Genomic DNA, 14541 nt, shown 5'->3' on the forward strand with positions numbered 1-14541 from the left:
TCCGTGATTTCCCTAAATCGCTTCAGGTAAATGCCGGGATGGTTCCTTTGAAAGGGCACGGCCGATTTCCTTCCCCATCCTTCCCTCACCCTAGCTTGCGCTCCGTCTCTAATGACCTCGTTGTCGACGGGACGTTAAACACTAATCTCCTCCTCTATGAAGTTTTGTCGCCTCACCGGGTCAAAAGCTGTGTCAGCACACACTGTGCCATTTTACTGCGATTAATATGGCCGCATTGTTTTCGTTTCCTCGCGAATTTCGCGTGTAAATAATGTTGCGTAACAGTATCAGTTGAATGTTCTAAGAAAGGTCGCTTGATATAAATTGTTCCGCCAAGTGCGACGTACGCTGTACTTTGCCCAACCACGATAAGGGGCGTGTCTCTGTTGTAATAGGAGCTAACTGCTTCATCAGAAATGCTGATTCCATCTTCATTTTTGTTTGTAACAAACGTTTTCTGTTTGCGTCTGTTTTTCAGCAATGGGTGGACGTAAGTCACCGTTAGTGTCAGTTAAAGTTTATATCTGTGGATTTAATTTCATACACAGTTTACAGTTAAAATTGCTTGAATAGAAAATAAGAAAATTTTTCTCAGTTTGGATTTTCTGGTTAGCAGCAAGAGTCTGTGATTTAAATTGTAGGTGAACTGGGGATGTACAGGGTGCAAAATTTAGTACTGAGAGTTGCCACTGCTGCCAACACGTCGCTGCCCGAAACTAACACAGCTGTGCACTGACAGGGGAGCCATTACATCTGCGAGTCATGGATTTTGATGAGTCTTAGATATACTGAAGAGTAACCTGTCCTGAGTACCCGGAGAGCGCCTTTTCGTTTGACGGCCGCTAATTTCCGAGAAAATCGATGTTGAAGATCTAGGCATACATTCTATGCCCGTAATGTGGATAATACACTGAAGAGCCATGAAACTGGTACACCTGCCTAATATCGATTTGGGCCCCCGAGAGCACGCAGAAGTGCCGAACACGACTTGGCATGCACTCGACTAATGTCTGAAGTAGTGCTGGAGGGAATTCACACCTTGAATCCTGCAGGGTTGCCCATGAATCCGTAAACTTAAGAGGAGGTGGAGGCTTCGTCTGAACAGCCCGTTGAAAGGGATCCAGATATACTCAATAATGTTCCAGTCTGGGGAGTTTGGCGGCCAGCGGAAGTGTTCAAACTGAGAAGAGTGCTCCTGAAGCCGCTCTGTAGCAATTCTGGACGTGTGGGGTGTTTCATTGTCCTGCTGGAATTGCCAGCGTCCATCGGATTGCACAATGGACACGAATGGATGCAGGTGATCAGATAGGATGCTTACGTACGTGTCAAGTGGCAGAGTCGTATCTAGACGTAGCGTATCACGAGTCCCATTTCACTCCAGCTACTCAAGCCTCACACCATTACAGAGCCTCGGCTAGCCTGAACAGTCCCCTGCTGACATGCAGGGTCCATGGATTCATGAGGTTGTTTCCATACCCGTACACGTCCATCCGCTCTATACAATTTGAAAGGAAACTCGTCCGACCAGGCGACATGTTTCATGCCATCAACAGTCGGTGTTGACGGGCCCAGGGGAGGCGTAAAGCTTTCTGTCGTGCAGTCATCAAGGATACACGAGTGGGCCTTCGGCTCCGAAAGCTCATACTGATGATTTTTCGTTGAATCGTTCGCACGCTGACACTTGTTGATGACCCAGCACTGAAATCTGCAGCAATTTGCTGAATGGTTGCACTCCACGCCAAGGAGCCCCGGTTCGATTCCCGGCTGGGGCAGGAGATTTTCTCCGCTTAGGGACTGGGTGTTGTATTGTCCTCACCACCATTTCATCCCTATCTCCGACGCGCAAGTCACCCAATGTGGCATCCAATGCAATAAGTACTTGCCCTAGGCGGCCGGCCCACAATACTGTACGCTCATTTCATTTCTGTCACGTTGAACAACTGCTGTAACACCACGTTCAAACTCACTTAAATCTTGATAACCTACCATGGCAGCACCAGTAAGCGATCTAACAACTGCGCCAGACACCTGTTGTCTTATGTAGACATTGCCGACCACAAAGCCTTATTCTGGCTGTTGACGTATCTCTGTATTTGATATGCAAGCCCATACCAGTTTCTTTGGGGCTTAAGTATATTTCGACCAAGCGAGAGTGGCGAAAAGGCGAAGATTCATGGCTGCCACGCAGGCGGTACCGATTCAAATCCTGCCCGATAACTTCTCTTTTTTCAGGCTCTTCCTACAAAACATAATTTAGCAGTAAATGTAATGTAAAATTAATCAAGAAGTCACTTTCGTTGTCGTAATTGCATTAATAAATAAATTATTACAGCCAACTTTCTTCAATTGTGGTTTTTTCAGGTTGTTACGGAGTAGACTGCTGTGCTGGAGCACACAACCGGCTGGTATTTCTCGCAGAAACAACCGAAACACAAATTCGTAAACCATCACGCGCTTTTAATGAAAGCTACTGCCTTGCAGGCGCACGGATCAGTCAGAAGCAATACCAGTTCATTTAAATTCAAAGAGATATTGTCTCGAGAATGAGATTATCACTCTGCAGTGGAGTGTGGGCTGATATGAAACTTCCTGGCAGATTAAAACTGTGTGCCGGAGCGAGACTTGCACTCTGAGCCTTTGCCTTTCGCGGGCAAGTGTTCTACCATCTGAGCTACCCAAGCATGACTCACGACCCATCCTCACAGCTTCAGTTATGCCAGTACCTCGTCTCCTACCTTCCATGCTTCACAGAAGCTCTCCTGCGAAACTTTCAGAACTAGCACTCCTGCAAGAAAGGATCTTGCGGAGACATGGCTTAGCCACAGCTTGAGGGATGTTTCCAGAATGAGATTTTCACTCTGCAGCGGAGTGTGCACTGGTATGGAACTTGCTGGCAGATTAAAACTGTTTAAGTTCATCAATCGCAACAACAATCGAGTGGTGGCGTGACAGTCTCTTAGCACAGGTGATCACTATGGGTAACAGATCTGGAGAACGTAGTGGTAACATCCTTTGAATCGATGTAGATCAGTATGTGATCTTCCGTTATTTTGTTGAAAGATAACGCCAGGCAGACCTCTGAGATATGGTTTAGCCTTAACACGTGACTACTGCTGTCAAAATTACTGGCTATGCTAGCCAGAGGCGATCGTGTTGTGTATCCACTGGTACCCCATACCATCACAACAGGTATTGAGTCCGTAGAAAGGTGACGAATTCAATGAGGCAACGTTCGCTCTTCTCAAGGTATCTACAAATAGGTACGTCCATCGTGATGCTGTACGCAGAGCTGTACTTGCCTGAAAACGCGACTTGGTGCCGCTCTTGCTCCCAGAGTTGTCGTTGGCGCACCATTGTCAGCGCGCCTCTCTCTGCTGCGGCGTCAAAGAAAGCTGCAACAGTGGTCCAGGTGCTGAAAATCAGCGTTGCTCCAGACGTCTTAGTAAGCTGCTTGTTGTAAGCAAGCCCACTTTCTAACTGAAGGTACGTCACGTGGCTGTACGATTCTGAACGGGTGGACGCACAATACCTCTTTTGTCGATTTTATATTAGCATGACAGTCGTAGGATCCTGAATCATGAATGCAGTAATTTGGCAACGCTGTTTGAGTGAAACAACCTGAAAAAAATCCCAAGTTTGTGGTGAAACAATTGATGGCTTTCCACCACGAGAATGCATCTGCTCACATTTCGTCGTCTGTTCGTGAATTTTTGACCCATAACGATACTTTAATTTTGGCCCAGCTACCATCTAACTTCCTTCTGTATCTCAAAATTAAAAAAAAATCCTTGGAGGCCCGTATTTTTACAAGCACAGATGAGATTGTATAAAACACTCTCGGACTTCTTGCCGCGTTAATTCGGGGTTAAAACCTCGAGCTTCCGACGATTATCTTCGCCGTCTTCGTAAGGAACAACTGACTGTCAACACTGCTGCTGTGGTGTCCTTCTATAGCCCATAGACGGCATCTTATTGGTCGGTAATTACGCAATGCCGTCGCAGGTGGTGTCAACGTCTGCGCTGGTGGCGCCACCTATCTCTGGCTCTTCTCTGCATCGAAAGCTCGCTTCCGTGCACCATTAAAATTATATCCGCGGTCAGGGTTGAAGACCTTCTCACGCATTCTTATTTCTACAGCCTCTTTAATTACAGAATCCCAGTATGTAGATGCCTGGAGCGAAACTTTTGTTTTCGGAAATAGTATTTTATGTTTGTTTGTGAGGTTGTGCTCAGCATTAACTGCAGATTTCTCCAGTTCGTGATTTTTGATGAACCCTTGATGTTATACATAGCGGCCGGAAACGGTGCCGATGAACTGATCGACGCACTGACACAGGGTGTTAAAAATCCCAGGGATCCTGAGGAAGAGACTGTCCTTAACAGGGCGTAGCTTCTCCTTTATCTTCTTAGAAGGTCGAAAACAAGATCTTATACCTCTTCTTCCCAGGACTCTGCCTGTTTTGCAAGATGTAGCGCTGCTGAAAGGAAAGGAAGCAAGTGAATGTCCAACATTTTCACGTTTCCTTTCCTTGGTAACTTCACATCACGTGACCCATAGCCGTTCTTTCACATACTTCAGATGATTAATTTCGAAATCCAAGTGATCCTCGTCAGAAACAGTTTTTGCTCTATGTACCAGTGTATTTAAAACTGCTCTGTTTCGGACTGGATGGTGAAAACTCTGGCTAAGATATAGATCAGCCTGCGCCAGCTTGCAGTCCCCTCAGTGGTCGAGACGTTCATTGGACTTTAGTTGTACCAAAACTTCTAAACATGGCAGCCTTCCCTCTTTCTCTGTCTCCACATTGAACTGGAGGTCTGGGTTTATTCTGCTCATATGTTCACGTAAGTGGTCAAGAGCTTCTACGCCATGTAGCCAGACCATAAATGTGTCGCCGGCATAACGATAAAATGAATATGGACAAAGGAGAGCCAAATTTAATGTACTTTCCTCGAAATGTTCCGTAAAAAAGTTGACCATCGCTGAAGCCAAACGAGAACCCACATCCATCCCGTCCGTCATTTGATAAAATTTACCGCCATACAAGAATCAGATGGTCGTCATAACACGTCGGAACAACTTTATAGTTTCAGGAGGAAAACGCTTTGTCAACAGATTTAATGTGTCCTGCACAAAAACTTTTGTAAATAGTGAGACTACATCCAGGCTGACTAAAATATCGTTTGGATCAACTCTAGTCTGTTTAACTTTCTCAGTGAACAACTGACAGTTTTTGATGTGATTTTCACAGCAACCAACTAGTGGAATCATCAACTTAGTGAAACTTTCGGCCAGCCTGTAGGTAGCACTAATGATTTGCCTCAATGGAATACCTTCCTTGTGGTCCTTAGGTAACTCCTAGAGCCTAGGAGTTCTAGGAGGTCCTGCTCTAAGATTTTTGATGACATCCTCTGTGTAGGTTTGATTTCTTCAGGACCTCCACCGTTTTTCTGCTGTAAGATAGAGTTGGGTCCTGTTGTAGACATTTGAATGTACTATATTCCAATAACGATGCCACTTTGCTGTCGTATTCAGTAGTATTAAGAACAACCGTGGCATTTCCCTTGTCAGTCAGAAGTACCCCAAGTTCTCCACCTTTCCACAATGCACGGAGTCCGTCTCTCTATGGTGACGTTACATTTGGGCGGCTTGGCTGAGGCTAAAATGCGACTGGAGGTAAGTTTTACCTCGTCGGCATCGACTTGGGTCAGATGCCGCACCACCTGCTCCAGTCAATCTACGAAGAGGAATGTTTTATGCAACAATGCCGTCGCGAAAGACTTCGTTCTCATGCATAAGATTATAATTGCATCACTGCGAGAGCTAGAAACAGCTCTAAAAGTCTATCTCTGGGAGTGTTTAGGAGACTGGATGAAGTGATGATTGTATAACATCTAATTCTGATTATTTTTATGGAGATATCATCGATGTAGGAGAATAAATAAAATTATTTCCAAAAGAGTTCCCTCTATTTTTTTGCACACACGTCTGACACTTAAGATGCAGTACATTTACATACATATTCCGCAAGCCACCGTACGGTGCGTGACAGGAGGTACGCTGTACCACTATTAGTCATTTCCTTTCCTGTCCATTTCGAAAACAGCGTGAAGAAAAAACAACTGTGTCTGTGCCTCAATACGAGCCCTAATTTCTCTTATTTGCGTGGTCCTTACACGAAACGTACGTTGGCGGCAGTAGGACCGTTCTGCAGTTAGATCCAAATGCCGGTTCTCTAAATGTTCTCAACAGTGTTCCTAGAAAAAAAGTGGCCTTCTCTCCAGGGATTCCCATTTGAGTTCCCGAAGCACCTCTGTAATACTTGCGTTAGATCGTGCCAGTAACAAATGTAGCAGCCTGTCACTGAATTGCTTCGATGTAATCCTTTAATCTGACTTGGTACAGATTCCCATCACTCGAGCAGTACTCATCTACATCTACATCTACATCCATACTCCGGCGGAGGGTACTTTGAGTACCTCTATCGGTTCTCCCTTCTATTCCAGTCTCGTATTGTTCGTGGAAAGAAAGTTTGTCGGTATGCCTCTGTGTGGGCTCTAATCTCTCTGATTTTAACCTCATGGTCTCTTCGCGAGATATAAGTAGGAGGGAGCAATATACTGCTGACACCTCGGTGAAGGTATGTTCTCGAAACTTCAACTAAAGCCCGCACCGAGCTACTGAGCGTCTCTCCTGCAGAGTCTTCCACTGGAGTTTATCTATCATCTCCGTAACGCATTCGCGATTACTAAATGATCCTGTAACGAAGCGCGCTGCTCTCCGTTGGATCTTCTCTATCTCTTCTATCAACCCTATCTGGTACGGATCCCACACTGCTGAGCAGTATTCAAGCAGTGGGCGAACACGGGTACTGTAACCTACTTCCTTTGTTTTCGGATTGCATTTCCTTAGGATTCTTCCAATGAATCTCAGTCTGGCATCCGCTTTAACGACGATCAACTTTATATGATCATTCCATTTTAAATCCCTCCTAATACCTACTCCCAGGCAACGGCCTTGCCGCAGTGGATACATCGGTTCCTGTGAGATCACCGAAGTTAAGTGGCACTTGGATGGGTGACCATCCAGCCGCCATGCGCTGTTGCCACTTTTTGGGGTGCACTCAACCCCGTGATGCCAATTGCGGACATACTCGACCGAATAGTAGCGGCTCCGGTCAAAGAAAACCACCATAACGACCGGGAGAGCGCTGTGCTGACCAAACGCCCCACCTATCCGCATCCTCAACTGAGGATGACACGGCGGTTGGATGGTCCCGGTGGGCCACTTGTGGCCTGAAGACGGAGTGCTTAATACCTACTCCCAGATAATTCACAGAATTAACTGCTTCCTGTTGCTGACCTGCTATATTGTAGCTAAATGATAAAGAATCTTTCTTTCTATGTATTCGCAGCACATTACACTTGTCTACATTGAGATTCAGTTGCCATTCCCTGCACCATTCGTCAATTCGTTGCAGATCCTCCTGCATTCCCGTACAATTTTCCACTGTTACAACCTCTCGGTATACAACAGCACCATCTGCAAAAAGCCTCAGTGAACTTCTGATATTATCCACAAGGTCATTTATGTATATTGTGAATAGCAACGGTCCTACGACACTCCTCTGCAGCACACCTGAAATCACTCTTAGTTCCATTGAGAATGGCATGCTGCGTTCTGTTATCTAGGAATTCTTCAATCCAATCACACAATTGCTCTGATAGTCCACATACTCTTACTCTGTTCATTAAATGACTGTGGGGAACTGTATCAACCGCCTTGCGGAAGTCAAGAAACATGGCATCTACCTGGGAACCCGTGTCTATTGCCCTCTGAGTCACGTGGACGAATAGCGCGAGCTGGGTTTCACACGATCGTCTTTTTTGAAACCCATGCTGATTCCTATAGAGTAGATTTCTTGTCTCCAGAAAAGTCCTTATACTCGAACATAATACATGTACCAAAATTCTACAACTGATCGACAATAGCGATATAAGTCTATAGTTCTGCACATCTGTTCGACGTCCCTTCTTGAAAACGGGGATGACCTGTGCCCTTTTCCAATCCTTTGGAACGCTACGCTCTTCTAGACACCTACGGTACACGGCTGCAAGAAGAGGGGCAAGTTCCTTCGCGTACTCTGTGTAAAATCGAACTGGTATCCCATCAGGTCCAGCGGCCTTTCCTCTATTGAGCGATTTTAATTGTTTCTCTATCGCTCTGTCTTCTATTTCGATATCTACCATTTTGTCGTCTGTGCGACAATCTAGAGAAGGAACTACAGTGCAGTCTTCCTCTGTGAAACAGCTATGGAAAAAGACATTTAGTATTTCGGCCTTCAGTCTGTCATCCTTTGTTTCAGTACCATTTTCGTCACAGAGTGTCTTGTTTGGACATTTTGTTTTGATTCACCTACCGCTTTGACATATGACCAAAATTTCTTAGGATTTTCTGCCAGTACATAGAACTTTACTTTCGAATTAATTGAACGCCTCTCGCATAGCGCTCCTCACACTACATTTCGCTTCGCGTAATTTTTATTTGTCTGCAAGGCTTTGGCTATGTTTATGTTTTCTGTGAAGTTCCCTTTGTATATATAAGGCTCACCGGCCACTTGACCATCTTCTTCTTCTGTGCGGATGCACAAAAGGTGCCCGAACTCTTGCGGGAATCGGCAACGCGCCGTGAGTAATGAGTATAATGAGCGGGTGCACTACGAATGTAGTGCGGGACAATACGTTGAGAATGTTGGTGTCGCGGGAGGCGTGCCAGAGATAAGTCCCTGCTGTCGCACTCTCCTCTGTGTCCTCGGTAGCTCAGATGGATAGAGCATCTGCCATGTAAGCAGGAGATCCCGGATTCGAGTCCCGGTCGCGGACTCCTGTAAGCAGCTAAGGGTTGTCATTTCATTGTAAGTTCCCTTTGCTTCCGCAGCAGTTTTCTAATTCGGTTGTTGTTCCACGGTGGCTCTTTTCCATCTCTTACGATCTTGTTTGGCACATACTCATCTAATGCATATTGTACGATGGTTTTGAACTTTGTCCACTGATCCTCAACACTATCTGTACTTGAGACAAAACTTTTGTGTTGAGCCGTCAAGTATTCTGAAATTTGCTTTTTGTCACTGCTGATCCAGGGGGCATATTGAGACATCCAATTACCATGTTTGAGCCTGCTTTAACCGTGACCTTCACCCAAATTATTTCACATTTCGGATCTGCGTCAATTTCCTTCGATACTATTGCACTTTTTATCGGTATAAACACGCCTCCCCCTTCACTGTCCAGCCTGTCTCTGCGATATACATTCCAATCTGAGTTTAGAATTTCAGGTCTAGGTCGTACTAGTGACCTACATGCGGTCTCATTTACAGATGAACTACGTTTCTTAAAATTCTCCCAATAAACAGAAATCGATCATTCGCCTTCCCTAAAACAGTCCTTACATGTCCGTTCTATTTCATATCGCTTTGCAACGTTACGCCAAGATATTTAATCTATGTGACTCGGCCAAACAGCATACTACTAACGCTACATTCGAACATTACTGGTTTGTTTTTCCTGCTCATCAGCAATTATTTACATTTTTCTACGTCTCGAGCAAGCTGTCGTGAAACACACCAACTAGAAAGTTTGTCTAAATTATCTTTTATCCCACAGTCACTCAAGGACGACACACTCCCGTACACCACAGCAACACCAGCTTACGCTGTCCACCTGACGGTTTATGTATGTACAAAATAACAGCGGTCCAATCACATTTCCATGCAGCACTCCTGACGATACCCTTGTCTGACGGCCAACGTACTGGGTTCTGTTATTTAAGAGGTCTTCGAGCCTCTTACGTATCTCGGAATCTATTCCGTATGTTCGTGCCTTTGTTAACAGTCTGTAGCGGAATACGGTGTCAAACACTTCCCGGAAATCAAGGAATATGAACTCTCCGTTACCCTTCATCCGCAGTTCGCAGGAAAAAGTGCAAGCTGTGTTTCTCACGAGTGGTGCTTTCTGAAAAAGCGTGCTGATATTCATGGACAGAGGTTTTCCCGCCTCAAGGAAATTTATTATATTCGAACTGAGAATACGATCAAGTATTCTGCAGCAAACCGATGTTAAAGATATTGGTCAGTAATTTAGTGGGTTCGTTCTTTTACCCTCCTTATATACAGCAGTCACCTGCACTTTCTTCCAGTCGTTTGGGACACTGCGCTGGGCGAGAAATTCGCCCTAAATGCAAGTTAAGTAAGGGGCCAATGCCGTAGAGTACTCTTTGTAAGACTGAACTGGGATTCCGGCCGATCTGGCGACTTATTGATTTTCAACTCTTTTAGTTGTTTCTCTACGCCAGGGAAGTCTATTGCTATGTCATCCATACGCAAGTATGTGCGATGGCCAAACGATGGTATGTTTCTACGATTCTATTGCGTGAAATATTTCTTAAACGCGAAATTTAAAACTTCAGCTCTACTTTTGCTCTCTTCCACTGGCACTTCGGACTGGTCAACGAATAACAGAATTGTAGCATTTTACGTAGAACCAAACGTTTTTCGTGTTCTTGCCAAGTTCTTTTGGCAATGTATGACAGTGGAAGTTTTAGGCTTCGTAAATTGATCTTTTCTCAGATGCACGAATCTCTACTAATTTTAGTCCGTCGTCATTTGTGTGTTCTCTTTTCAACTGAGACTGCAACAGCCTGCGCTCCTCAGCATTTCCCTAATTTCGTTGTTAATCCACGGTGGGTCTTTTCCGTCCTTAATCGACTTACTCGGCACATATTTTTCTTGAGACCTGTGTGTTTACTTATGCGTTGGATGTGATTCCACGTACTGTGCTTGAGGCCAGTGAGCTTTGGACGTAAGCCGACGAGCGGAAGTGATTAACACACGCCAGACATAAACTTCCTTAGGTCCTACAATCATTTGATACAGTGATCTCTTGCAGATGTGACGTTTCAGACGTATATTTCACAGAATATAAACTACCTTGCGTAATGAGGTACCGCGAACTGAATGACCTCCACGCCAACCAGCGTGGATTCAGAGAATATCAGTCGTGAGAAATCCAGCTCGCCCTTTCCTCACATGACTTACCAAAAGCCGCGGATGAAGGCAATAGCATAGATGCAGTATTTCTCTATTTCCGATACGCTTATAAACGCAAATATTATCATATGGGATATCAAATGAAATTCATGACTGCATTGCGGATTTCTTGCTACTGAGGACATGGTACACAAATTTTCGTAGAAGGTAATCGACAGATGTAAAAGTAGCTTCACTTGTGCACCATGGAACTGCGTTTATGTTGTATAATAACCTGGCAGATAATACTGATAGTAACTTCAGACTTGCTGCAGATGATGTAGCTATCTGAAAATAAACTGCACAAATACTTCGTCAGATCTTGGTAAGATTTCAAAGTGGTGTAAATATTGGCGACTAGCTTTAAGTGTTCAGAATTACAGAACTGCGGATTCCTCACAACGCAAAGGCATGGTGTCTGAAGACTTTGATATCAATAAGACCTTCAGCTCACACAAATACCCGTGGGTTCAAATGGTTCAAATGGCTCTGAGCACTATGGGACTTAACTGCTGAGGTCATCAGTCCCCTAGAACATAGAACTACTTAAACCTAACTAACCTTAGGACACACATCCATGCCCGAGGCAGGATTCGAACTTGCGACCGTAGCGGTCGCGCGGTTCCAGACTGTAGCGCCTAGAACCGCCACCCCGGCCGGCAATACCCGTGGGTAACAGTTGGTTGGCACATGAAATTAAGGGTCTACATAGGCTCCGTTTTGTAGGCAAACCACATGGAAGACTTAGGTTCATTTGCAGGAAATGAGAAAATACTGTCAGTCTACAAACGAAATTGATTAGAAAATACGCATGCAACCTATCCTAGAATGTCAGTGTGTGGATCCATACCAAATAGAACTAACTGAGTTGACAGAAGTCATGGGTTAATGAAAAGCACATACAAAGATAGCGATAGTATACCGTCCATAAGATATGAAAGAGCAGTGCAATGGCATAACTGTCATCTGTACTCATGTGATTCATGTGAAAAGGTGTCCGACGCGATATGGCCGCACTCGAGATCCACCGTGTCAAGAACACCAAATTTCAGGCATTACCTCTCACCACAGACAACGCAGTGGTCGTCGGCCTCTATTTAACTGCCGAGAGCAGCGGCGTTTGTGTAGAGTTGTTAGAACTAACGAACGGGCAAAACTACGCGAAATACCCACAGAAATCAATGTGGGATTGATGACGAACGTACCCGTTAGGAAACTGCGGCGAAATTTAGCGTTAATGGACTATGACAGCAGACGACCGATGCGAATGCCTTTGCTAACTGTACGACATCGCCTTCAACACCTCTCCTGGGCTCTAGACCATATCTGTTGGACCCTAGAGGACAGTAAAACCGTACCCTGGTCAGATGAGTCCCGATTTCAGTTGGTAAGAGTTGATGGTAGGGTTCGAGTGTAGTACAGAGTCCATGGTGTGGGCTGTGTTTGCTTGGAATGGAGTGGGTCCTCTGGTCCAGCTGAACCGATCACTGACTGGAAATGGTTATGTTTCGCCATTTGGAGGCCATTTGTAACCATTCATGCTCTTCATGTTCCCAAACATATCACGGGGCTCCAATTGTTTGGGATTTGTTTGAAAACATTCTGAAGAGTTCGAGTGAATGATTTGACGACACAGATCGCCTGACTTCAATCTCAACGAACATTTATGGGACATAATCGGGACATCAGTTCGTGCACAAAATCCTGCTCCGGCAACATTTTCTCATTTGTGGACGGCTATAGAGGCAGAGTGGCTCAATATATTTGAAGGGGACTTCCAACAACTTGTTGAGTCCATGCCATATCGAGTTTCTGCATTAAGCTGTGCAACAGGAGGTCCGACATTATGTTAGAAGGCATCCCACGACTTTTGTCGCCTTAATGTAGCAGAGGATATTGAACCTATACAAAGAATGGCAGCACAGATGGTCACTAGTTCGTTTGGTCTATTGGAGAGAATCGCGGAAACGCTGAAGAACATCGAAAGCTTGATGACAAGCGCCCGTGGAAGAATGTTTACAAACAACCTTGATCATAAATTGTGTCCATACAGCTGTAGTGGTTTCTTATGATTATTAATCTGCTTACAAAGTTTCAAAAACAAATACTTCAAATGATTCAAATGGCTCTGAGCACTATGGGACTTAACATCTGAGGTCATCAGTACCCTAGAACTTAGCTCTACTTAAACCTAACTAACCTAAGGACATCACATACATCCATGCCTGAGGCAGGATTCGAACCCGCGACCGTAGCAGCAGCGCGGTTCCAGACTGAAGCACCTAGAACCGTTCGGCTACTTCGGTCAGCAAAAAAACCAATACTAACTGAGGAAATCTAGGAATACATTACATTATAGCACCCTGCATATCGATGCAACAGGTGCCGCGGAGACAAGAGTATACTAATTACAGCATGCACGGAGGTATTTAATCACTCATCCTTTCCGCACGTGAAGAAAACATGAGAGAAGAGATAGTCATAAAGTTAAAATAATCAGTTCGAAAAAGTAAAGTTACGTGATGTAATTCCTTATTTAATTACTTATTTTTTCGTGCTTTGCCTGCCGCGGTGGCCGAGCGGTTCTAGGCGCAAAGTTCGGGACCACGAGACTGCTAAGGTCGCAGGTTCGAATCCTGCCTCGGGCATGGATGTGTGTGATGTCCTTAGGTTAGGTGCAAGTAGTTCTAAGTTCTAGGGGACTGTTGACCTCAGATGTTAAGTCCCATAGTGCACAGAGCCATTTCGTGCTTACCCCAACGCATTTCGAGAATTTATTCTCATTTTCAAGTGTATTTGTTTACATACATATTTTTTGTGTTCATTGCATGTGTGATTTTCTGACTCTATTGGATTGTAGTTGTCTTTTAGAGGCCACACTGCAATCGGTACTTGGACAAATAGATATTGTAATTTTTTTATTTGCTAATGTTAGCGATAGCATATTTGTTTTTCTATTTACAAGTATTGTGCCTCCTCCATAACTCAGAATATAACACAAACGCAAATCATCACGTACACTGTTTGTTTTTGTGAGCAAACGTGCTACAGAGATATTATTACCACGGTATAGTTTCACAAAAGGTTTGTACACAGTCACAGGTTATAAATTTTCTGAGGATTACATATAATATGTAAAGTCGTCAATTATAAAATTTATTTAACTTTATTGACTATTGATTTATTGATTATGTTTCTATTTTCTTGTAGATGCAGATGGAGTAATGTACACATTTATGGAAACTACTAGAGTTGTCATATGCTGCAGAAACAGTTGAAAAAATTTAGTGATTCACTATCTAGCTCATCATCGACAATTTCTTCTCCTTGCTTTTTGTACTGCACAAAAATTTCCAGCTCCGCCATTTAATCCATTATATGTGATTTTCGGAAGTGGTGGCGTATCTTCTATGCTTATGAGTGTTTTTATGTTTTTTGCTACTGATTGTTTCGTAAA

The sequence above is a fragment of the Schistocerca gregaria genome, chromosome X (assembly GCF_023897955.1).
Source record: "Schistocerca gregaria isolate iqSchGreg1 chromosome X, iqSchGreg1.2, whole genome shotgun sequence".
Classification (NCBI taxonomy): domain Eukaryota; kingdom Metazoa; phylum Arthropoda; class Insecta; order Orthoptera; family Acrididae; genus Schistocerca; species Schistocerca gregaria.